Raw genomic sequence first — 26,847 nt, forward strand, 5'->3', positions numbered from 1 at the left:
GAAACCCAGACATTATTTAGAGAAGTCCTGATTTGTAACAGCAAAAAATTAGCCGGTCTTTAAATTTCAAGGTAGCAAGTTCCATGTATATAATTTTTACTCTATTTAAGCCTCACAGAAATAACAACATACGTCTGTTATACTTTTTTTTTTTTTTTTTTGCATAGTTGAAGACTAACGTGAGACAGTTTAATGCTTATTAAAAGGATAGTGCAACTTTTTGCTCTAAATAGCCAAAAAGTAAGCACCTTTGAATTTACACCAATTCATCAAGCCTTGATGACAAGCGGGACAATATGAAAAAATGAAATGAAAATGAAAAAAATCCCAAAGGATGAATCAGGGCCTATGTTTATAGACCTATAAGGATTGATGCTGATGCTTTTTTTTTAGTTTTCAGGGAAGTACAGCTATGAACACAGAGAGTGTTTTAAAGCAATTAAAAACTGAGCTTTTCAAGCAGAAACCGTTTCAGAAAACTTTCCTTTTTGGGGAGTTTTTGGAGGAGTTTTTCTTTTCTTGAATATGCAAATTGCTTCTTCAGAGAGAAAGAGCACTTGAACTCTATAGTGAAACCTATTGGAAGCAGCAATCCTACAAGTCACAATCAGCCTTTTAACAAGTCTTGCAATATGACTTAGGATAATAGCCAAATCAGAATGTCAATTGACAGACACTGTGTTTCGGGGTATTGCCCCTCGTCAGTGCAAAGTATGAGAACTGATTTTGCCAGGTGAGAGGCTCTGGACTAGGGTTTAAGGGGCAACGTTTCTCCTTGTGGAGAGCAACATACCGGCTCTGGCATGTCAAGGCAAGGAGGCTTATTCGCTGTGCAATGCTCTTCTGGGAAATATAATATGCAAATTGTCTCTTCAGAGAGAAAGAGGACTTGAACTCTAGAGCGCCACATATTGGAATAGCTCACAGAAATTTGTACCTTCAGTTTAAAAATTAACTTTTAATGTATATATTCTAAAATAGTATTACAAAACAACAAACCACATTATCAGTACACAAAAAAAGAATTAAAATGAAGGGGAAGTGCCTCTCCCTATTGTGGAACTTGCTGACCCTACCTTGCTGCGGAGGTTGGCACCCTATATCCTGCGCAATGGGGCCCCCGCTCACCGACGACTTGCCCTCCTCACCCTATATCACCCTATAGTGACACACAAAATACAACAAATAGGGTTCAAAAAAGTGCAATGTGCAAAAATATGAGGTAGCAATATAAAAATCAGTAGCATATGATAGGAAAAATATACCAACATCTCTGATCAATTCAGTATAGCAGTAGATATAATATCATAGCAGCAAAAAGGGGAGTTAAGTTGGTCTATGCTAAGGGTCTCAGTATAGTCTCAAAGGGAGTACAGAGACATAGTATGATATATTGTATATATGTATAGATTTCATAACATTAAATATGATCAAGATGATGTATTATGAATAGATAAGGTCAAAATGATGTATTATATACACAATAAAAATTAAATATCATAATTCCATCAAATATTATCAAATCAGCCCAAGCATAAACTCATTAAATATAGCCTAATCAACCCAGAAATCAACTCGACGCGTTTCTCCTTTTACAGGGTTCATCACGAGTAGTTCATTAGGCATAGATTTCAATAGATTACATATATCAAAGGCTACTTATCTAGCTCAATAGATTTGTCCAGACAGACTTTCAAGAGCACCAAGCCACATAATAGGGCGCTTCAAAGATGGTCTGACGAAAATTCCCCACATTCCCAAAGATTTGATGAGGGAAAGCCTTTTTACTGAAGTCCCTTCTTATAAATGCCGGGGCGACCTCAGCGTGCATCTCACCAATATTAAACCATGCCTCATTTTGTGTTCCGTGCGCCAGGAAGAATGCACCCAGAAGTTGCTGTGTTACAGAGGTGCCCAGACACACGTGACCGGAAGTCAATGCGTGTCACAATGCATTCCACCAGACCGAGATTGCACAGTTTCTCTCTGGTGGCCGGAGGCACGTGATCAGGAGTTAGTGTGTGTCAAAATGCACTGTATAAAGTTAACACTCAGCTTCCAGTACAAGCTGGGACCACAGAAATGTCTGTAGTGGCGCATAAGGGTTTAAAAGGTAAGTTATACTTATTTATTTGGTGTTCATGGATGTCAAATTCAAACACACAGAGGGCCAAAATGAAAAACTTGGACAAAGTCGCAGGCCAACCAGTCTAATGGGCCCCACATAGTCCTCCATACAGAAAAATGGGCACCACATAGTCCTCCATACAGGATAATAGGCCCCACATAGTTCTCCATACAGAATAATGGGCCCAACATAGACCTCCATACAGAATAATCGGTCCCACAAAGTCCTCCATACAGAATAATGGGGGGGCCAAATAAATCCACCCTGAGGGCCAGATTTGGCCCACAAGCCAGAGTTCAGCATGTAGATCATTCCCTACTGTTTGGGCATTTAAAAAAAATCCCAACAGACCCCTTTAATTTTTTTAAATGGCCAAATCTGCTTTGCATTTGCAAAATGTTCCTTGGCCAAAGATAATTGTATCTTTTTCCATTTCAGTTACTTAGAGTCATGGATCATTTGAGTCAGAGGCAGCAGCTGGGTTTCCCACCAGTCAGCAGCAGAATGCCGCAGGAATGAGCTTCTACACAGGAGCATATGTAGGAGCGAAGATTGCTTTTGCAATTTTACTGTACAAAAGTTATGGAGGGAACGAGTTTAACAGAAAATAATACAAATTAGTCATTTCATATTTTAAACATCACAATCAGCAATATAAAAAAATGGTCAGACTATTTAACATGCATGTTACATTATCATACTTTTGTGTTAAACTCCATGTACACCCAATAATGCTAAAGTTAGCTGAATAATCACTGTGTATTGCGCTTTCTTTCAATGTCAGCCTTCCATTAGGAAGTAGCTAATTACATCAAGCCATTATGGGCAGCTATGGGGCTATGGGGCTACTATTTGGTCACAGAGTCACTCAGGCTTTACAGTCTTGAGAAACACGTTGTCTTTGTCCACTTTCCACTCTCTTTGTGGATTCTATGTTTAGGACTGTCTTAGAAATTAGTGTAGTATCTTCATTCTAGTTTTTTGGTAGCTTTCAACTGAAAAGGTAGAAAAATCAGGTTCAACATTGTTTTTGAGTTACGATTAGTGTTGAGCGAGCACTAAAATGCTCGGGAGCTCGAAGCTCGGGCCAAGCTCACCGTGATACTCAGGTGCTCGACCCAAGCAACGAGCCCAATGTTAGTCTATGGGAGACCCGAGCATTTTTGCGGCGGAACCCCCGGCAGTCTGTAGAAAGCCTAAAAAGTGCCCAAAACGATAATGACAGTGCTCAAATGACATGGGGACAGCATGGGGATCGCCTGAGGAAGCATTTCTGACCCCCAGGTCACTGCTGTCAACAACGTGGTCAGATGTATTAAGCCACTTTTATGGGCTCACAATAAAACGTTCAAAAACGAAACTGAAACTTATTTCCTGTGAAATATGTTAAGGAACATCCTTTCCAGGGTAAAGACTTGTGTATAAGGTAAAATAAATAACCAAAAACAAAAATACTCCTCCACACCTTGGGCTATGTTCACAAGTAGCATTTTTTATTCGTTTTTGCACTTTTGTATTGCTTTCAACCGTGACAAATGCATTCACCGGGAAATGTCATTTTAACATTTTACAACCTTATCTGGCCATGTGCTGTGTGACACATGCATACAGTGCTGAAAAGACATGGAAACAGCATGGGGAAGACCCCTGGAACCATCTCTGACACCCAGGTCACTGCCTAAAAGTGTGCCCATCAGAAGTGATCCTTGCCGCATCAGAAGATGCAGACTTGCAACTATCCCCGTGCAAGTCCTTGTCCCAGGGCACTGTTCAATTGTACCTCCCCCATTCCTTGCAATGCAAGTGCAAGTATGCAGCCTGCCACCCACCCACCCCCAGGCTGCAATACCATACTGCTTGCTTGCTTGCACTTGAAATTGGGCCTTTTAGGCATGTGGAGGCGGAATCTGGCCACAATGTCATGGCTGCGTCGGCGGCCTGGTATCCATACTCAGTCCCCAGCCGCCCCCGGGCGGCTGGGTGTCCATAAACGGTCCACAGCCGCCCCTATTTGAAGGACAGCATACCCACAAACACGTGGACAAGTGAATGTGGCCAGGGATTGTCCATCTGACTCACACCTTCACACTGGGTTAATATTGTGGAAGCCGGGACACAGTTGGAAACTGGGATGCAACACGTCCTCCAGACATAGAGGATTGTGGGTCCTGGGTCAATCAGGCTTCAACACAAAGTTCAGAAGGTAGACAGCTGCAGTGGTCAGCCTCCTACACAACAAGTAAATTATTCATGATCATGAGGCCATCCATCCCCTTAGCTTTCTGTTCCTTGGAATGCAAGCGCATGTATGTAGTAGCGGCTTGGCCTGAGGTGGTCAGCGTTTTGCCACATATCCTACCTCCTCCGAGGATTGCTGGATGTTTTCCTGCTACTATCCCAGTTCTATGACTCCTGTTAAAACAAAGCTTCGGGTGATGAATGATGAATGAGGTGGTGGCAAAGGAGAAAGTGCAGGAGGAATAGGGACCATTCACATCAATATCAGGCCAGTCAACCACACATGTCTTGTAGGATATGTTTCTATACCAAAAGGAGCGGTTCGGCTACACAGTTATAGGGCATGCAGTGAGTGCAAGGCCTACCAAAAATTTAGAGGCACTCCAATGCCCCTTGGAAGTGACATGAAGGTCAGAGGGCCTTAACTAAACCGTTTTTTCCATTTATAGCAACTGGGTCTCCTGTACACTGTTGGCCTAAGCAGTGAATGGAAGTCTTTCCAAAAATTATGAGGAACTGCAATGCCCCTTGAAACAGACGTGGATTACAGCATACTAAAAACTTTCTACCCATTATTGGGGAGTGGGTCTCCCTTAGTGTTCGCCTATGCATTGAAAAGCAAAAGCTGACTAAAATTAGGAGGAAATGCAATGCCCGTTGGAAGAGTCGTGGAGGTTAGAGTTAATTAAAAACAACATTTCAATGCCCCTTGGAAGAGCTGTGGAGTTCAGAGTGGTTTAGCAAGATGCTTTTAATGCCCCTTGGAAGAGACGAGGAGGTCAGAGTGGTTTAACAAGACGGTTTTAATGCCCCTTGGAAGAGACGTGGAGGTCACAGTAGCTTAACAAGACAGTTTTAATGCCCCTTGGAAGAGTGGTGGAGGTCACAGTAGCTTAACAAGACGGTTTTAATGCCCCTTGGGGAGTGGTGGAGGTCACAGTAGCTTAACAAGACGGTTTTAATGCCCCTTGGAAGAGACGTGGAGGACCCAGTAGCTTAACAAGACGGTTTTAATGTCCCTTGGAAGAGTGGTGGAGGTCACAGTAGCTTAACAAAATGGTTTTAATGCCCCTTGGAAGAGTGGTGGAGGTCACAGTAGCTTAAAAAGACAGTTTCAATGCCCCTTGGAAGAGACGTGGAGATCACAGTAGCTTAACAAGACGGTTTTAATGCCCCTTGGAAGAGTGGTGGAGGTCACAGTAGCTTAACAAGACAGTTTTAATGCCCCTTGGAAGAGACGTGGAGGTCAGAGTGGTTTAACAAGACGGTTTTAATGCCCCTTGGAAGAGTGGTGGAGGTCACAGTAGCTTAACAAGACGGTCTTAATGCCCCTTGGAAGAGACGAGGAGTTCAGAGTGGTTTAACAAGACGGTTTTAATGCCACTTGGAAGAAACGTGGAGGTCACAGTAGCTTAACGAGACTGTTTTAATGCCCCTTGGAAGAGTGGTGGAGGTCACAGTAGCTTAACAAGACTGTTTTAATTCCCCTTACAAGAACCATGCAGTACAGCATATTAAAAACATTATTCCCATTATTGGGGAGTGGGTCTCCCAAAGTCTTTGCCTATGCCTTCCAAGCAAAAGCTGCCAAACATTAGGACGGAGGAACTTGCAATGCTGGCAACACGGACCACGGTCACCCTGGTGGTATAGTGGTGGTGGAGGCTGAGGATAAGGAGAAGACCAAAAAACAGCCAAAATAAGGAAGCGTATACCCATGTGTGGGTGTGAAGCGGTGCATGGGAATTCACCTCCCGAAATAACACAGTGGATTTGACTTTATGTTACTCTGCTGTCATTTGGTGGTGATGAGAAGTCTGGCCCAATCCAGCCCTTGTTCATTTTGATAAGGGTCAGCTTGTCAGCACTGTCAGTTGACAGGCGAGTGCGCTTATCAGTTATAATTCCCCCAGTGGCACTAAAAACATGCTCCAATAACACGCTAGTGGCAGGGCAGGCCAGGACCTCCAAGGCATAAAGAGCGAGTTCATTCCAAGTGCCCAGCTTGGATACCCAATAATTAAAAGTCACAGAGGAATCACGAAGGACGCTGGTACGGTCGGCAAGGTGTCCCTCACCATCTTTTGAAACTTTCCACTCCTTGTGAGAGTACCCCACACCTCAGGGCCTGTAAGCTGGGCGGGTCTCAGAAAACTCTCCCAGAATGTTGACAGTGTTCCCCTGCCTCTGCTGGATTGGAGTTGCGTCTCTCTCGCCTGTACGCTTTGGTTGGTCAACAAACTGTGACCTCTGCCGCTAGCGTGTTCAGGTGGGAATTTTTTTAACAGTTCTGCAGCAAGGGCCTTCTGGTACTGCCACATTTTTGTAGACCTCTCCACCTCAGGAATAAGAGAGTGAAAGTTCTCCTTGTAGCGGGGGTCTAAAAGTGTCACCAACCAGTAATGACTGTCACCCAACATTTTGACAACGCGAGGGTCACGGTTAACGCAGCGTAACATAAAGTCAGCCATGCGTGCCAGACTGGTAACGGGCAAAACTTCCGTGTCCTCACCAAGATGACGACTGATGATGCTCTCCTCCTCCTCCTCCCCCCTGTCCTCAGGCCACCCATGCAGAACCGACGGTATGACAGTTGTACAGGTACTACCGTCTACAGCGCATGATACCAGCTCCTCCTCTCCCTCATTGTCCCCCAATGCACGTTGGGATGAGATGAGGCTGGGCTGTGTGTAATCACCCATTACGGCTTCTTGATCCATTTCATCATACTCTGGCTGCAATGCCTCCTCTTTAATTCTCTGCAGAGAGCGTTGCAAAAGACAGACAAGTGGGATGCTGACGGTAATGATGGCGTCATCGCCACTCACCATGTTGGTGGACTCCTCAAAGTTTGTCAGGATGGTACATATGTCAGACATCCAGGTCCACTCCTGAGGTCTTATGTGTGGAGTCTGACCTGAATATCGACGGCCTTGTTGCAGCTGGTACTCCACAACTGCTCTCTTCTGCTCACAAATCCTTTGCAACATGTGGAGGGTAGAGTTCCAACGTGTGGGGACATCACACACCATTCGGTGTGCTGGAAGCTGCAAACGCTGCTGCAACGCAGCAAGGGCGGCGGAAGCTGTAGCCAACTTCCGAAAATGAGCTGACAGGCGGCGTACTTTGACGAGCAGATCTGGCAACTCAGGGTATCATAGAATCATAGAATCATAGAATGGTAGAGTTGGAAGGGACCTCCTGGGTCATCTGGTCCAACCCCCTGCTCAAAGCAGGATTCACTAAATCATCTCAGACAGATGTCTGTCCAGCCTCTGTTTGAAGACGTCCATTGAAGGGGAACTCACCACCTCTCGTGGCAGCCTGTTCCACTCATTAATCACCCTAACTGTCAAAAAGTTTTTTCTAATATCTAATCTGTGTCTCCTCCCATTTAGTTTCATCCCATTGCTTCTAGTCTTTCCTTGTGCAAATGAGAATAAAGATGATCCTTCTACAATGTGACAGCCCTTGACATATTTGTAGACAGCTATTAAGTCTCCTCTCAGTCTTCTTTTTTGCAAGCTAAACATTCCCAAATCCTGCAACCGTTCCTCATAGGACATGGTTTGCAGACCAGTCACCATTCTGGCCGCTCTTCTCTGAACTTGCTCCAGTTTGTCTATGTCTTTTTTAAAATGTGGTGCCCAAAACTGTACACAGTATTCCAGATGAGGTCTGACCAAAGAGGAGTAAAGACCGATAATGACTTCACGCGATCTAGACTGTATGCTTCTGTTAATACATCCCAGAATTGTATTTGCCTTTTTTGCTGCTGCATCACACTGTTGACTCATGTTCAGTCTATGATCTATTAGTATACCTAAGTCTTTTTCACATGTACTGTTGCTTAGCTCTATTCCTCCCATTCTGTATATGCTTTTTTCATTTTTATTGCCCAGATGTAGTACTTTGCATTTTTCCCTGTTAAAAACCATTCTGTTGGTTGCTGCCCACTGCTCCAGTTTATTTAGGTCTTTTTGAATCCTCTCTCTCTCTTCTCTAGTATTAGCTATCCCTCCTAGCTTTGTGTCATCAGCAAATTTAATCAGTTTACCCTCAATTCCTTCATCTAAATCATTGATAAAGATGTTGAACAATACAGGTCCCAGGACGGAGCCCTGCGGTACCCCACTTGAGACATTCATCCAGCTGGATGTGAAACCATTTACAACCACCCTTTGAGTACGATTTAAGAAACCACTGAACCACGAGGTTAAGCACATGAGCCAGGCATGGTACGTGTGTGATCTCGCCTCGCCTCAGAGCCACCACCAGGTTATGGCCATTGTCACACACGACCATGCCTAGATGCAGGTTCAGCGGTCTCAGCCACAGATCTGCCTGCTCTTCCACAGCTGTCCACAACTCACAAGCATTGTGAGGTTTATCACCTAAGCTTATGAGTTTCAGCACAGCCTGTTGCCGCTTGGCTGAGGCAGTACTGCAGTGCTTCCAGCTTGTAACTGATGTGGTGATATCTGAGATGGAGGCTGAACATGAGGAGGAGGAGGATGCGCAGGAGCTGTACACTGTGGGGGCAACTCTGATTGACATAGGGTCCGCAATCCTCAGTGTGGGGAGGATGTGTTCCGTCCCAAGGTCCGACTGGGTCCCGGCTTCCACTATGTTTACCCAGTGTGCCGTCAGGGAGATGTACTGTCCCTGGCCACAAGCACTTGTCCACGTGTCCGTTGTCAGGTGGACTCTCCCAGTAACTGCGTTGTTGAGGGCACGGCAGATGTTTTGGGACACGTGCTTCTGTAGTGCGGGGATGGCACACCGGGCAAAATAGTGTCGGCTGGGGACCAAGTACCGTGGGACGGCCACCACCATAAGGTTGCGGAAGGATTCCGTCTCCACCAGCCTAAAAGGCAGCATTTCCAACGCAAGCAGTCGTGAAATGTGCGAATTTAGGACTGTGGCCTGTGGGGCGTTGGCTGAGAATTTGCGCTTTCGTTCAAAGCTCTGGGATATGGACAATTGAACGCTGCGGTGGGACGTGGACGTTGATGCTGTTTCTTGAGAAACTGCCATAACAAGTGAAGACTGAGAGGAGGGGGCATCTTTGCATGCAGTATGGACAGGGGATTGCCTTGCACGCACAACAGGGGGTTCTATTACACGCACAACAGCGGAAGAAGCAGTGGTGACACTTACTGACACTGGTCGTTGACCCTGTGGTTCGCCCCACAAAGTCGGGTGCTTTGCTGCCATGTGCCTGATCATGCTGGTGGTGGTCAGGCTGGTAGTTTTGTCACCCCTGCTGATGCTGGCATGGCAGGTGGTTCAAATGGCCTTTTTGGGGTTATCAGTAGAGTCTTTAAAAAAATTCCAGACTCTGGAAGACCTACCGGTTGTACTGGCAACGTCCCTCGTGTTGGTGTTACGGGGAACTGTTGCCCGCCTTCTGGGTGCGGCCACCACACTGCTTCTTCCTGCCTGTTGGGGTACTCTGCCTCCCTCTCCCTGTGTGCTGCTGGCCTCGCTCTGCGTGTCCTCCTGCCACGTTGGGTCAGTTACTAGATCATCCACCACCTCCTCCTCTTCCACTTGCGCACCACGATCCTCCTCCTCACTTCCTGGCAATTGTGTCTCGTCATCGTCCACCTGTTGTGAAAAATTGCCAGCATCGACTTCCTCTGGCCGTGGCTGTTCAAATATTTGGGCATCGCAACATGGGATCTCCTCTTCCACCACTTCAAGCGGAGCAGGCGAGGGGCACAAATATGGAAATGGACCAGTGAACAGCTCTTCAGAGTGTCCAAGTGTGGGATCAGTTGCTGTCTGACGACACTCGGCATGGTGGGAGGAAGGAGCATCAGGGTGAGGAGGAGTATGCGGTCGAGACTCATGGCTAATAAAACATGACCATGTGGAAGACAGACCGGAGGTGGTGGTGCCTAGGTAACTGGAAGTATTATCTGCTATCCAATTAATAACTTGTTCACACTTATCAGTTCGCAATACTTGTGTTGTAGTGTGCTTCCCTAGTAATTCGGTCAAGAGCGAGAAGATGTGGCTGTTGGTTGTGACACATTTTCACCTTGGCCACGGCCCCGTCCTCTACACGCACCATGACCAGAACATCCAGTTCCATGTCCCTTGCCATGCGCCTTGCCCATTGTAAATGAAGTAAAATAGCTTACACTCGCACTATCAATGGAAAAAGGGTAATAAAAAGGAGATTATAACCGTGGAAGAGGAAAACCACAGTTCTATTTCTCTGGCCTACACCAGAATCTTTTAAACAGATATATTTGTGTCTGAACACTGAGCGAGACACTCAATTTTTTTATTTTTTATGTAAAAAAGTCAAAAAGGTGGATAATACAGAGATTTGAACCGTGGAACTGCAAAACCACAGTTATAGTTATGCGGCCTACACCAGACTCTTTTAAACAGATATATTTGTGTCTGATCAGTCAGGGAGACACTATTACTGTTTTTTTTAAAGGAAAAAATGGCAAAAGCAGGATAATACAGAGATTTGACCCGTGGAACTGCAAAACAACAGTTCTAGTTATCTGGCCTTCATCAGACTCTTTTAAACAGATATATTTGTGTCTGAACAGTCAGGGAGACACTATTACTGTTTTTTTAAGGAAAAAATGCCAAAAGCAGGATAATACAGAGATTTGACCCGTGGAACTGCAAAATCACAGTTCTAGTTATCTGGCCTACACCAGACTCTTTTAAACAGATATATTTGTGTCTGAACAGTCAGGGAGACACTATTACTGTTTTTTTTACAGAAAAAAATGGCAAAAGCAGGATAATACAGAGATTTGAACCGTGGAACTGCAAAACCACAGTTCTAGTTATCTGGCCTACACCAGACTCTTTTAAACAGATATATTTGTGTCTGAACAGTCAGGGAGACACTATTACTGTTTTTTTTTATGGAAAAAATGCCAAAAGCAGGATAATACAGAGATTTGACCCGTGGAACTGCAAAACCACAGTTCTAGTTATCTGGCCTACACCAGACTCTTTTAAACAGATATATTGGTGTCTGAACAGTCACAGACACACTCAATTTTTTTTTGGGGGGGGAGAACCAAAAGGTTAATAAGACGCGTATTTGTACAGTCTGACTGAGGAAAAAAAATACAGGATTTAGATGAAAAAAAAAGGATTTTTCCTGGCCCCTGAGACCCGGGAATAAGTCTAGCAGTTTGACTAGCAGGAGCACACAGGACTGTAATGCAGCGTTTGTTGGTATAACCACTGCGTCTCCTATACAGCCTGCCATTCCTGCCTGATATCTGGGATGGATATTAGTCCTGAGAAGGACTGTTTGTTTGATTTGGCAGGCTTTAGAGACCCTACACTAACTATTTCGGAGTATAAATCTCTCCCTAGCTCAGCAGCACTGACCCTACACTGGCTGATCCGGAGCGACTGTGTCCAAGATGGCGGCGCCCGGTTTTAAATACTCGAGGTGACGCTGTGCGGCCAGCCAATCACTGTAATGCCCACAAACAACATGGCTGCGGCATTACAGTGACTGGCTGGCAATCCCTGCATGTTCATTGGCTCTGTAAAGAGCGCCAAACGTGCAGGGCGGAGACCCGAGCTACCGCCCGAGTAACCCGGAAATACTCTGTGCTCGTCGAACATCCCGAGTAGTGAGATGCTCGGGCGAGTACCGAGCAGTGTCGAGCATGCTCGTTCAACACTAGTTATGATCAATATAAGCGCAACAAACGCTGATGTCCAACATTTTGATACCCTGACTTCATCATCATCATCATCATCATCAAACACAATTAAAATGTTAAGAAATGTAGATTCACAACAACAATAATTCAGTATTTCCGGCCACAGCCGACACTGGGAACAGCTGGTCAGCACAGGTGCCGGGTGTTGGACCCAGGCCGATCAGACATTGATGACCCATCCTAAGTCCCGGACAAACTCTTTAAAGGGAACCTGACAGCACAATTTACCTCTCAATTTGCTTTATCAGCCTCCTAATGCCATTTTTAATGAACACTTGTTTGATTACTCATCACAACTGCTGTATGTCTAAAACCAATGTTTAATGCCAGCGTGAGAACCATTTTGCCGTGGGCCGTGGGTTGTTCCCGATGCAGGACAATGCGTGGCTTCACACAGCCAGACTGTTTAGGCAGGTCCTGGATGATGAAGACATTTCTAAGATCTGAATCCAGGCATGAGAGGAGATCTAACAGGACACCATCTTCTGTCTCATCAGGAGAATGCCTCATCGTTGCTGGGTGCGTATATAGACTTATGTATAGAGTCACATGTTGACATGATGAAATATTGATTTTTAGGGTGATCTGGAATCGAGCTCTTAATTAGTTGATGAATTTTGGTTTCCACTGACTGATTTTGTTTTCAATGATTTATACAATTCATATAAGTAAAGATTTTCAACTTGAATCTTTTGTTCATCAAAATCCAATGAGCAATTTAAATGCTAAAAGGGTTGTTCACTTTTAGAAAAGTGGACCCCAAATGCTGCAAAATACCTAAAACAACAGACGGGAACTCGCCCTACCGGGCTCCAGTTGCAGCTCTGGCTGAAACAATGATGTCACATTGACAACACCATCACCGACCAAGCTGCTGTGCCAAGAAAGATGGTACAGCTGGTCCCAGGAAGGGTGAGCACCTGCTCTGATTGTTATTTTAGGTATTTTGCAGCTTCTGGGGTTCACTTTTCTAAAAGTGGACAACACCTTTAATTTTTCTTGAGCAGTATTCAGTATCTGTAGGAGCTCCCTCTAGTGGTGGCTGCATATTCTGGAAAACAGAGAAGCGATGAACCAGGGAACCACAGGTTGCCCAGAAATAGGTGTGTATATACTATAAACGGCTCCATTTAAACTTTAGTTGTATGTGCATATCCATATGCTCTTAGCTATGTACAGATATGAAATGATTACAGAATTTTGGTCCTAAATACTAAGTAGCGGAAATTCTGAGTTTTGTTATGGGGCCTTATGATTTCTATGCATATGAGAGATGACTTTTATTCTGGCCAACCATCATTTTTATAGATAAATTAGACAATTAAAAATTAATAATACAAATAATATATGCCTATAGATCTAAACAGTAGCATGAACACTTAGCACCATTTACTGCGATCTGTAAAATAAAGATGCGTACAATCACAATAACCTTCATACGTCCCACAGCTTAAGAAAAATCAGATAAATCTAATTTTCTAACCAGGATCCCTGGAGAAGTGATCCAGAATACATTATACAAGGACATGCATAAATATAGCAGTAAAGAAGTTACTGAATGAACTTGACTCTATAAGGTATTCATAGCGAGTCACAAACTCCAGCAATGATCACCCATCCAGTTATTACACAGCCGCTTGTCAAATATACCTTACACCTGAATTATTCTTTCCTTCCCGTCCCAGCTATTACACACTCCTGTGCTGCCACCTTTGTCCTTATTGTCTACATTTCTTCACTGATCTTGCACAGATTTTTGTTTCACCCTTGAACAAAAACACTTGTGGCTGGAGATAAGCACATCCTATCGAGGGGAACACCCTGTTAGCTATAGTGTACAATGATAGTAAGTGCTCAGATTAAGAGCGCAACCTGCTGATTATTTGTGGTACTACAATTACAATTAAGTAACGTAAAGACAATTATAGGGCATCAGAAAATCAAGTTTTTTTGTCCAGTTCATTTTACCATGTCAATATAAATAACATACAAATATAAAAAAATAAGCATTCCTTATAATATAAAAAATCACCAGTAAATATGACGCGCCCCCTGGGCCGTGGGGCACTCGGTGCCGGGCCGGTCGTTGCTAGGGCAGATGTCACAGTGTCGGTGACCCGGTCCGTGACCCAGAGCAGTCAATAAAAGGAGTGATTTACAGGGGTTTTATAGTTTCTAAAGCGTTCGCGACTCCACCTGTGGCACGCGTCCACATGAGCCGCCGCTGCGGTGCAGATCCTCCGGAGCTGATGTTAATGCAGCAGAGTTGGTTCACCTCTCTACAGGTAGAGCCAAGCCCCAGGGCTGTGCTGAGATGTTATAGATGTTGAGGTAGCGGTTGTGGTGCAGTGTAGTGCAGGGGGTCATGGCGAAGCAGTAATAATTCACAGAGACAGTGGAGTGCAGTCTTCCGGATTTACTCACAGTTCTCACTTTGCTCCTGGTTACAACTGCAGATCATAACTTCCCACGTCGTGCTGCGTTCACCGGGCAGGGGTTCAGCAATCCCTCAGGTATTTCAAGAGTGCCTGACAGGACCCCGTTCTATATGCCCTTCTCAGCCGTCTTCCTACACTGGCTCTCACCCTTCTTGCCCTGCGCCTCACAAACAGTGTTCCAAGCCAGTATCCTCGGATCTTTCTGGGCAACCTGGAGTTCCCTGGATCCTTTGTGGCTACCTCCATGGCGACTTGAGTACGGATGTGGCAACTGCACCCCGAAAGTACAGAAGCCTCCGGTCTCTAGCTGGACTCCGCAATTCCCACTAGTTAGGGGCCGGTCCCCTCCTCGACTCGATCCCTCCACCGCCTGGTAGACTCAGGCGTACGGGTGGCCTCCAGCACTGCCCGCACCCCCGGGATCCCCTCTTCACTCCGGGAGCCTTCCCTCCGCTCCCGTTCCTTCCTCCTCTCCTTCTCCTGGGCCTCCTCACTCAGGCCCGCGCTTCCCTGAGCAGAGCTCCTGCTCCCAACACTTCCTCTGACTCAATCTCCTCAGACTCAGACTCCACTCTAGAATGTTCCACCTTTTCTTTTCTATCGCTTCTTACTGAGCTCCCCTGAACTTCTTCCTCCACCCACACCCACTACATGGTTCCCCTTCTCTTGGTTCCCCCCACTCCAGCCAGGGACAGGGCTCAGCAGAGGAGCAGCGCATCTTGCCCCTCCTGCTGGTCTGGAGTAGTGTAGTGTTGGATGTAGGTGTTTGTGTCCGGGACAGTACTCCATCCTTACCTGAGAGTGAGATACCACATCTCTGTGGCGACTGAACCCGCAGGGGCGCCACACATACATCTACCACTACCAGCCATAACATTAAAGCCCCATAACCAAAACTGTATACCGTATTTTTCGGACTATAAGACGCACCGGACCATAATATGCACCTAGATTTTAGAGGAGGAAAAAAAAAATAAATAAATTTAAGCAAAAAATGTGGTCATGATGCACTTTTAAGGGGGAGGGGGTCTTCTGCTGACACTGGTATAGGGGTAATGTCCCCCAATTCTGACAATATCCCCCATCCTGGTATATATGCCGCCCCCCTTCCTTTTATATGTGGTCCCCATCCCCATCCTGGTATGCCCGGCATCCCTCCATCCTGGTATGCATGGCACCCCTCATCCTTATCCTGGTATGCATGGCACCCCTCATACCTTTCCTGATATGCATGGCTCCCTCATCCTTATCCTGGTATGCATGGCACCCCTCATCCCCACTCCTGGTATGCATGGCACCCCTAATCCCTATCCTGGTATGCATGGCACCTCTCATCCCTGTCCTGGTATGCATGGCACCCCTCATCTCTGTCCTGGTATGCATGGCACCCTTCATCTCTGTCCTGGTATGCATGGCACCCCTCATCCCTGTCCTGGTATGCTTGGCACCCCTCATCCCTGTCCTGGTATGCTTGGCACCCCTCATCCCTGTCCTGGTATGCTTGGCACCCCTCATCCCTGTCCTGGTATGCATGGCACCCCTAATCCCTGTCCTGGTATGCATGGAACCCCTCATCCCTGTCCTGGTATGCAGGCACCTCTCATCCCTGTCCTAGTATGCATGTCACCCCTCATCCCTGTCCTGGTATGCATGGCACCCCTAATCCCCATCAGGCTGCACATTAAAAAAAATAAACACTCTTGCTCACCTCTCTTCTCTCTCCTCCAGCGCTGCGTCTGGTCTGCCTGCACTGATCTCTCCATGTGAGTCGTGCATGACGTCATTGCCATGCGCGGCTCACAAGGACAGATCAGCTGCCGGATGTCACTGCTCCCCACGCCGGGACTGTGTGCACTGGGAGCAGTGACTTCACTCTCCTTCATAGCCGGCACACAGCGGAGCCGCGCTGCGGCTGCTGCTGCCGGCTATCTCCTGTGCCCGCTCAGTAAAGGGCATGAATATTCACCCCCTCCCCACGCCCATGGGCGTGGAGAGAGGTTGAATATTCATGCGCTTTAACAGCGGGCACAGGAGATAGCCGGCAGCAGCAGCCGCAGCGTGGCTACACTGTATACCGCTATTAAGGAGAATGCATATTCAGTGTTCCCCACGCCTCATGGGTGTGGGGAGCAGTGAATATTCATTTTCTTTAGCAGCGGGGACAGTGTAGGCAGCAGCAGGTGGCTGCTGCCTCCTGTGCCCCGCTCCTCCACCGATACCGCTCCCCCCACACCCCACATACATATACACCCCCCCCAACATTCGGACTATAAGACGCACCCCCATTTTCCTCCAAAATTTTGGAGGAAAAAAGTGCGTCTTATGGTCCGAAAAATATGGTAGGTACCATGTAAGTTAGCAGGATTCGTAAGTTGTGAGGAGGCCACCATTGATTTTACTTGTTTATCCAGCACCTCTCACAGATGATCAATTGGACTAAGCTGGAATTTGGAGGCTGAAGCTCTGTCCTGTACTTTAAACCATTCCTGGACAGTGCAGTAGGGCGTATTATCATGTTAAAAAAGGCCACTGCTACTAGGGAATCCTGCTGTCATGAAGGGGTGTACTCGGTATGCAATAATGTTTAGGTAGATGGTATGCAGGGTCGGACTGGGGTGTCTGGGGCCCACAGGAGAAATTGACCCTAGCGGCCCAACCTACAGCTACATGCAAATACCTGTTATCCATTATCCCTGTTATAGTGGAGCATTGACTGTAAATCACAGGCGGCTCCTGCACATCTACTGTGGGCCATCATAACTGGGATGTACAATTACGGTAGTTTGCTTTAAAGGGATTCTTTGGTGCAAACAAGTTATCATCAATCCACAGGATCCACAGGATAGGTGATCACTTAATCCGTATAATCCGATCATTGAAAACTGAACCAATCGGAAGAATGGGGAACTTTTATCCCTGACAGGGCAATTTTATCCACATTTTAAAATGGAGCAGCAGATGGGATATCTGACCGTCGCTCCACTTATCCTCTTTGGGGCTGCCAGGAAAAGCCAAGCGCAAATGTAGCACTCAGCAGCCACTTAGGCAAAGAATGGATCAGTGGTCAAGTTGTACATGCTGCTCCATACTAATGGGGATAAAAGTTCCACATTCTTCACATTGGCCAAGTCCCAGCAGTCGGACCGCCACAAATCAATAAATTATCACTTATCCTGTGGAGAGGCGTTTACTTGTTCTCAACGGAGAACCCCTGTAAGTGCATCACTGCTACTGTTTAATAGTCACGGGACAGGGAGGGGTTAACCTTCCGAGTATTTAATCTCTCCTGGAAATAAAAAAATCTTCTCCTTATTGATATCAAAGAGAACAAGTAACCTCCATACTCAACACAATTCACTATGCCAAGACCACTATACCAATATACCACATTCCATACAAGGGACAAATACTAACCCACCATGATTAGACTAAATATTTCCACCACATGATAACCAAATAATACCACATACAAGGGACAAATACAGCCACACCATGACCAGATCACATATTACCACCACATGGTGACTGAATACTGCCACATACAAGGGGTAAATACCGCCACACCATGACCAGACCACATATTACCACCACATAGTGACCAAATAATACCACATTCAAGGAACAAATACCACCACACCATGACCAGACTACATATTACCACCAAGTAGTCACAGAATAATACCACATAAAAGGGACAAATACCTCTTAAACTCACCATCCACTCTGAAGCACAAGTCCTTCTTGGTCATAGCAAGACTGACTAGCAGAACTATAAGGTGCCAAGTTACAGATAAGTGTTGAGCGAGTATGTTCTGCTCCGAGTTTGCTCGAGCCGAGCACCGAGTATTTACAGCTGCTCAGTGTTATGTTTGAATCGCTCCCGTGTGCATGATTTGCAACTGTTTGACAGCTTTATTACATGTGAGGAATGTGTAAGAAATACATTCCTTACATGTACTAAAACTGTCAAACAGTTGCAAATCATGCACACGGGAGCGATTCAACCATATCACCGAGAAGCTGTAAATACTCGGAGCTCGGCCCGAGCATACTCGGCGAAAGGGTTAATATAACATACTCGCTCAACACTAGTTACGGAGCACATTGACGTTTATGAAGAGGGAAGGCGTAAGGAGTAGTGAGGAGCACTCAGCACAGTGAGAGACCATGGAGACACAGGCCGATCGAACTGCAGCCAATTTCATCGAACTGCAGCCAATTTCATCGAAACACAGCTCAGTACTGCTGTATAATGTCTTCCATACCGCTCCTGCTTCAGTCTGTGTGTTACCGAACAGGAGTCCCTCTGTGTGCTGTGTATGGGAGAAATGATAGCAGCTAATGTCCTCTCACTAGCTCAGAGACAACTGAAATTTTGGGAGAAGAAAAGAGTAGACTGGTGAAAATACAGGATAGAAGTCCCATAATGGCCAGAAATTGTGTTATTACTCGTGTGCACACACATGGCAACTTAATCTTACAATTGACATGAAACGACAAGTACACTTTTAGAAAATAAATGATTACATCATGGATCCCAAATCCTATGTAATGTTTGTATTTGCAATTTTGTTTGACTGAAGATTACTTTTACAATGGCAGATTTCTAAGGCAGAAATAAAAAGCATTATATAACAAGTTGATCAGCATTCATTTGACCGCTTAACGCTATATAATATCACTTTGTGCTCCATGACGGATATATATGTAATGCTGATCCCACATCAGCAGTCAGCTGCAGGATCCTACCTGATCTAAACAGCTAGGAGAGTGTATGTCTCTTCATAAATCAGGAGCATCAGGCGAGTGGCGTGCACCTCACCACAAATCCTACTTCAGTTCTTGCTGGAGTAAAATTTGTGGCGTAACGAACACCACCACTCATCATGAATTTGATGAGCGACAGACATCATGCCCCCAGCCCACTCCAGCTCTACCCCCTTTGTCAGACATTGTCCAAAATGGCAGAGAAAGCCAAAAGTCACAAAATTTTACCGCAGCGTCGAGTTACACCAAAATTATGTGACTTTTCTAAGCTTTGATGAATTGGGCCCCAAATGTTGGAATTCATCATCTACATAGTTAAAAATAAGAAAAAATAAAAATAAGGAAGAAGGTAACCAAATAATTAAAGAAGAAGTAGAGATAGGCAAAAATGGAAATAACAGGCTTATTCAGGATAAAACAGGCTATGCGTTTCAGCACTGCACCAGTGCGTTCTTCATCCTTATTACTGTATGAAATATCAGGAATTTATATACACGATAATATAGAAAAAATTACATTCTGGGGTTGGGGCAGAGGTCATAACACCACAGAAAAATAAATAGATATTTCTAAGAAAAAAAAACTTAGGTTGGATTAGAACCCAGAATCCTACCTTAAGAAGGTAGTAATATTAATATTGCTCCAAATGACACTAAGGCTATGTTCACACATCATGTTTTTTTCAGCAGCAAAACCTGATCTCTTGCCAGGAGGTTGTTCAGGATTTTTCTTGCTTTTTTGCTTGTATTTTGGTGTGTTTTTTCAGCATTTTGTTCACTGTCCTTTTGTTTCTTTGATGCATGTACATAAAGTTCAGTGAAAAAAAAAATGCTGAAAAACCTGCCACCTGCATTTTTGGTGCATTTTTTCTGCGTTTTTTTGACCACCCATTAATTACTTCCAATGGGTGAAAAAACGCTGAAAGAAGTGACATGCTCAATTTTGCAAAAAAAAAAAAACATGCAAAGCACAAAATCCTGAACCAAAAAAAAAACATGATGTGTGCTTGAGATTTCTGGAATCTCATAACTTTGCTGCTACTGTGAAACACAGCTGAAAATTTGCATCAAAACATGCTGAAAAAAATATGATGTGTGAACATAGCCTAAGTCAGCTCTTATAATTATGCTTCATTTCTTAACATATATAAATGAAAGAAAGGGCTTGATTACTTATGAAATTTATAACATCAAAGAATAAAACCATGTAAAAAAAAGTATGCACTTCTATATACATACATATATAAACACACGTACGCAATAAACACATACATACATTTGTAAAAAGGGATGAATTCAATAAATAGTCTTAAAATGATACAACCAACCTGAAACATAACCTCTTTTTGTTATTTTATTAATAAGAACTCCACTAGGATGCTTGAAGGAAAAGACAAATCATGATTTGGGATGCGCTAACTGAAATGAAGATCCTTGATCCAATAATATAAAGAAACGTGTTTTATTCCACAATGCGTTTCTACACCGGACTGGCGTCTTTCTCAAGTCTGAAAACCAACTGTGCCAACTGGTATAGTTGATTTTTACATTTGAGAAAGACGCCACTGCACTTGTGGAGTAAAAAAAACTTCCTTATATTATTGGATCGTAGCGCATCCTCATAAGGAGAGCATACTGCCTTACGCCTTTGAAGCTTTTGTCGTTACCATTCTTTTCATAAAGAAATATGCACCCTGTATTTTTCTTTTATTGGGTGTTGAACTCATCATCTGTCAGGGAAGGGCAGGGAGTCTCCCCTACACATTAAATGGACGGACAGACCTGCTGTAATTGGCAGGTTCAGCCAAATGTCATATAATGTGTATAGAGACTTGAAAGATACTGCTAGAAAACCTGAGTGATACCAACAAAAACTTATTCCTAATTAGATAAATCATTGTTTCATCTCACTATGAGGAAGCCGATCAGACAATTATTTTGCTGTAAATGATCATTTATTGTTAAGAATAGACACAAATCATCTTATTGTGGCTCATACAGTCCCGCTGGGTGGTGGGATTCACAGGCCCACTTGTGTATTCTGAATATGAAAAGATAGCATCCTATAGACAGTACTTTACGACACAATCTAGACAAATTACTTTTAACATTCTTTAATTATCATCTAAATTGCCTCTTTGTTCCCTTTTTCACTTTAGCCAAGTAAAAGAAAAACACCAAAGCTTTTCATCATGTCGTTTTAGAAAAATAGAAGCAACATTGATCTTTTGTGTGTTCCTCTCTACAGGAGCGTAACTGCGCCTCTAGTTTCCTGTGGGTGATTAAAGTTCACACTACGCTACACAGTGACATGTGACATAAGTTATGCAGCATCCCTGCTGAAAAATAAGAAACTCTACACCCGGAGCAAGGGACACATCCTAACACTGTGCAGCTTTAATATGTAATGTTATCCACAGATTAATACATTCAATGTTTCCTCTGCACAGCGGTAATACTTCACTGCGCTGATGGATAGACACAAATCTCAGCAGTCTAAGATTTTCTTTAAGTTAGGATTAAAGAAAGCTTAAAATTGCTTTAAATAGAAATTTTGTTACGTTTTATAAGGAGCACTCGAGAAAGTTTAAAGAATTTGGCAGAATCAAAAATAATTACTAAACCCAGCCCCCAGCAAGGAGATTATGTTTCTTCCTAAAGAAAATTACAGCCATAGCTGTAGAAGCATCCAATAATATTACTTATTATTATTTTCTGCTGCTTCATTGTTACGGGTCAGGGAGGTGGAACCTCTGTGCTACGGTGCAAGGAGGGACCCAGAGGGGCGTAACTAAGTATCAAACCGAACCGACCCTGGTCGTACGGCGGCTAACGACTCCGTGACCAGGGAGGGACCGAGCCGAGGGACCAGGTGCTACTCTGGGGACGACCTTGTAAGAGAGCAGGTGGCTCCCACGGGTCAGATGACTGGGACTGACCGAAATAGCAGGTAGGCACAGCAGGCAGGCTGGCGAGCAGAAGCCTCCAGGTAGGCTATCAGGTAGACACGGCAAGTGACGGCAGGAGTCTCTAGGTGGGCTGGCAGGTGGTCACGGCAAGTGACGGCAGGAGCCTCCGGGAAGGCACGGCAGATAACAAGCAGGTAACAGGCAGGTCACAGGCAAGTGCTCCCAGGTGAGCGGACTGGCAGGCACGGCAGGTAACAGGCAGGCAACAGACAAGTGCTCCCAGGTGAGCGGACTGGCAGGCACGGCAGGTAACAGGCAGGCAACAGGCAAGTGCTCCCAGGTGATCGGGCTGGCAGGCACGGCAGGTAACAGGCAGGTAATAGGCTGGCGGGCAAGACTGGTAGTCAGGCTAGCAGTGGGACCTGAGGGCTGAAGCAGAGGTCAGAAACACTTTGGAGGAGGCGCCTTATATATGGGAGGACCCTCAGCTATTGGCCGGGGACTCCTTAGGACGGCGCGCGCGGCCCCTTTAAGAGGGAGGGAGCGCTCGCGCTCCCTAAGCACAGTGCCCGGGGAGCAGCGCGCGCCGGCAGCAGGAAGAGGAGCGCTGGTGAATGCAAAGCGGGGAGCGAGGAGGTGAGTGGGACGGCGTCTCTGCCTGGTCGGAGGCAGAGACGCCGATGCTACATTCATAATAGTATCTAATTTTACTAACAGAATATCAAGTCTGACATTCACCAACAAAGTATCTCAGATTCCTGTATTTTCAGTCTGAATGCTGTCTGTGGAAAAAACTGACCTCCTACAGACAGCACTCGGACTAATGTTATTCAGTAGGAATGTTCAGAAGACAGGGGGTTTTTTTTACACAGGTCAAATGTTAAAGTGAAAAAAATTTCAGCATTCACTATTCTCTCCGCCTATTAAAGTCTATAAAGAGTCCGGGTGGTGAAATCTCTGTTCTTCGGTGCAAGGAGGAGCCAGAGGGGCGTAACTAAGTGCCTACTCGACCTGACCAAGGTCGCACGGTGGCTCAATCGACTCCGTGAACCAGGGAGGGACCGAGCAGGGGGACCAGGTGCCACTCTGGGACCAACCTGGTGTGAGAGCAGGTGACTACCACGGATCAGATGGCAGGAACTGACCGGTACAGCGAATGAGCACGGCAGGAAGGCTGACAGGTGGTCCGGGTAGACAAGCAGGTTGGTTCGGCAGATAGCCAGACGGGAGCTCCGGGTAGGCGAGCTGGCAGGCACTACAGGTAACAGACAGATGCTTCCAGGTAAGCAGGAAGGCGGGCACGACAGGAAACTGGCAGGTGCTCCCAGGTAAGCAGGCTTGTGGGCAGAACTATAGACAGGCTGATGGACTGGACTGTAGACAGACTGGCGAGCAGGACTAACAGGCAGCGGGACCTGAGGTCTGAAGCAAGTGTTAGCACAGAGAACAACAACCTTGCACAGGCACCTCCATTTTGGAGGAGGTGCCTTATATAGGGGCAGTCCTCCGGCCATTGGCCGGGGATTCTATAAGACGACGCGCGTGGCCCCTTTAAGAGGGAGGGAGCGCGCGCGCGCCCTAAGCACAGAGCCCGGAAAGCTGCGCGCGGTGCGCGCCACGGCAGCAGGGCAGCAGAAGGACACCGGATCTAGACCGCGGCGGTGAGGGGAACGGCGTCTCTGCCCGGCAGGAGGCAGATACGCCGATGCTACAAAGTCTATGGATGTGTAAAAAAAAATTGGATCCCATACAGATCAGCCGTATAGTAAAACCAAAGAAATGAGCTGGAGCACAAGTTGGTATACATGCAACATATAAGAGCGTGTTCACACTGTGGCCATTTAACAGACGAAACCTAAAATAAAAACAAATGAGCATAGACCCTGCTATAACTAAGTAAGTATAGTGGGGAAAAAAAATATTTAGTCAGCCTCCAATTGTGCAAGTTCTCCCACTTAAAAAGATGAGAGAGGTCTGTAATTGACTTCATAGGTAGACCTCAACTATGAGAGACAAAATGAGAAAGCAAATCCTGAAAATCACTTTGTCTGATTTGGAAAGAAATTTTTTTCAATGTCTGATTTGGAAAGAATTTTTTTTCAAATTTTGGTGGAAAATAAGTATTTGGTCAATTACAAAAGTTCATCTCAATACTTTGTTATATATCCTTTGTAGGCAATGACAGAGGTAAATCATTTTCTGTAAGTCTTCACAAGGTTGGCACCATGGGCGGATTATGATGAGGGCAATCTGGGCTACCGCCCGGGGCCCCGGGGCTCCAGGGAGCCCAGGGCTCCGGGGAGTCCATGGCCAGATTGCCCTCATTATAATATGTGAGGCGCCACAGCACATACTGGCAGTCAGAGGCAGGGGGGCCCCAGGACCGCTCCTCCAGCAGCGGCGCACGGCCGCTACTTCTTCTTCGGCACACAGGTAAGTTAACAGGTGCAGTGCTGGACTGGCCACGTCACTGCTTGGAGACACAGCCCTGTGCACGGCAAGTGTGACGTCACGCAGTGCGCGCCCTGCACTGTTACTTACCACCAGAGAGGAGCTGGAGGACTGGAGCCGAGCTGGGGGATGGTGAGTGTGTGTGTGTGAGAGTGTGTGTGTGTGAGAGTGTGTGTGTGTGAGTGATAGAGTGAGTGTGTGTGTGTGTGTGTGTGTGTGTGCAGGCAGATATCATTGTGTGATGTCTGTTTATATGTATTTTTGTGTTTCAAATGTGTTTATGCGTGTATGTATATGTCTGCATATGTTTGTGTGTGTGCGTGACTACATTCGGCCTCCCGCTGTGTATAGATGGTGCCGTGTGGCCTCCCGCTGTGTTTATATGGCACCGTGCGGCCTTCTGTTGTGTATAGATGGCGCCGTGAGGCCTCCTGCTGTGTATAGATGGCGCCGTGCGGCCTTCTGCTGTGTATAGATGGCTACGTGCGGCCTCCCGCTATATATAGATGGCTATGTGCAGCCTCCTGCTGTGTATAGATGGCTACGTGCAACCTCCTGCTGTGTATAGATGGCTACGTGCGGCCCCCTGCTGTGTATAAATGCCTACGTGCGGCCTCCCGCTGTGTATAGATGGCTACAGGTGGCCTCCTGCTGTGTATAGATGGCACCGTGCGGCCTCCTGCTGTGTATAAATGGCTTCGTGCGGCCTCCCGCTGTATACAGATGGCTTCGTGCAGCATCCTGCTGTGTATAAATGGCTACGTGCGGCTCCCTGCTGTGTATAGATGGCTACGTGAGGCCTCCTGCTGTGTATAGATGGCTACGTGCAGCCTCCTGCTGTGTATGGATGGCTACTTGAGGCCTCTTGCTGTGCATAGATGGCTACATGCAGCCTCCTGCTGTGCATAGATGGCTAAGTGCGGCCTCCCGCTGTGTATAGATGGCGCCGTGCAGCCTCCTGCTGTGTATAGATGGCGCTGTGCGGCCTCCTGCTGTGTATAGATGGCGCCGTGCGGCCTCCTGCTGTGTATATTTGGCACCGTGCGGCCTCCTGCTGTGTATAGATGGCTACGTGCAGCCTCCCGCTGTTTATAGATAGCTACGTGCGGCCTCCTGCTGTGTATAGATGGCTACGTGCGGCCTCCCGCTGTGTATATATAAGGTGCCCCAGCAAGGTAGTCGTGGGCGAGCTGTAGCCCCCTCTCGCTATGGCACCCTACAGACAATACGTGTCCTCCCTCTGAAGTGTGGCTGTGTATGTGGTGCTCTTCACTTACTTCAAGCCATCCGATCGCGGCTGTCTCCAGGCATTTCTCTTCTGGGACCAGGGCAGCAATAAATTCAGAGGACACGAGGTTCTTAACCAGAACTTAAAATTTACTTGGGGAAGAGGAATGTATACAATATTTACAGGCAGATATAATGGATAAGGCCCGACAGGCTATCATCTCTCTCACAGGCACTGGCAACATCTTCAGCCCTGGTTCCCTCTTTGAGTGAAGCATCTCTGTGACTCTATCTCTAGCCCAAGAGACTCTTCTGTAATACTGACAGTGATCTGGATCAAATCTCTCCCCCACGTCTTAGCCTGGAGTCCTATTTATCTTCCTCTGCTTCCTGCAGACTAGAAGTGCCCCGGGTCCTCACTACCTTTGATGAGTTTCTCCGGCCGGCTAACAGGACTCGTGCTCTTGCGTAGGGAGACTTGCACACTGGTGATCCCACTGTCTGAGGGTATGGAGCTACCGTCTACCCTAGCAGCCAATATACTCAGGCTGCCTGTAGGATTCTCTGTCCTATCTCTTACTGAGTGACTCCTCCTGCTTTTTGAAAACCTAAGCAGGAATTTTCCTAAAGTGCCCACCCTCGGTGAGCTGTCATCACACAGCATTAACTCATCACTGTCTGTAACCCTGCTAGCAGACTCAACCTGACATCTGCACCCAGAACAGTGGCATCTTGTGGCTGTTTACAGGTACTGCAGCCCACAAGGAATTATGCCAGGAACAAGCTCTATGTCACTCAAGGCTTGATCAGGGCACTAAGTTCCCCCTTTACTCTACTGACTGGACCACTAAAGCTAACCCCTTAGCTTGGTCTACCAACAGTTCAGAGAGGTCTGACTTCAGGAACACTTCCTTTAACTATCTCAGTACCAAGGGAAGGCTACGCCCTTCCCCACTATTACATATA

General features: G+C 46.1%; 1 long non-coding RNA gene across 1 annotated transcript in view; it reads right to left on the reverse strand.

The window, feature by feature from the left end:
• LOC141258333 (uncharacterized) overlaps positions 1-13,890 on the reverse strand; it is a 133,899-nt gene extending 120,009 nt beyond the window's left edge. The window contains exon 1 of the long non-coding RNA XR_012318288.1: positions 13,741-13,890. This is a non-coding gene — a long non-coding RNA (uncharacterized lncRNA). The remainder of the gene's footprint in view (positions 1-13,740) is intronic.
• Positions 13,891-26,847: the final 12,957 nt, after the last annotated feature.

Source organism: Phyllobates terribilis, unplaced genomic scaffold (genome assembly GCF_046119375.1).
Source record: "Phyllobates terribilis strain yellow unplaced genomic scaffold, ASM4611937v1 Scaffold_3__8_contigs__length_932513732, whole genome shotgun sequence".
Classification (NCBI taxonomy): domain Eukaryota; kingdom Metazoa; phylum Chordata; class Amphibia; order Anura; family Dendrobatidae; genus Phyllobates; species Phyllobates terribilis.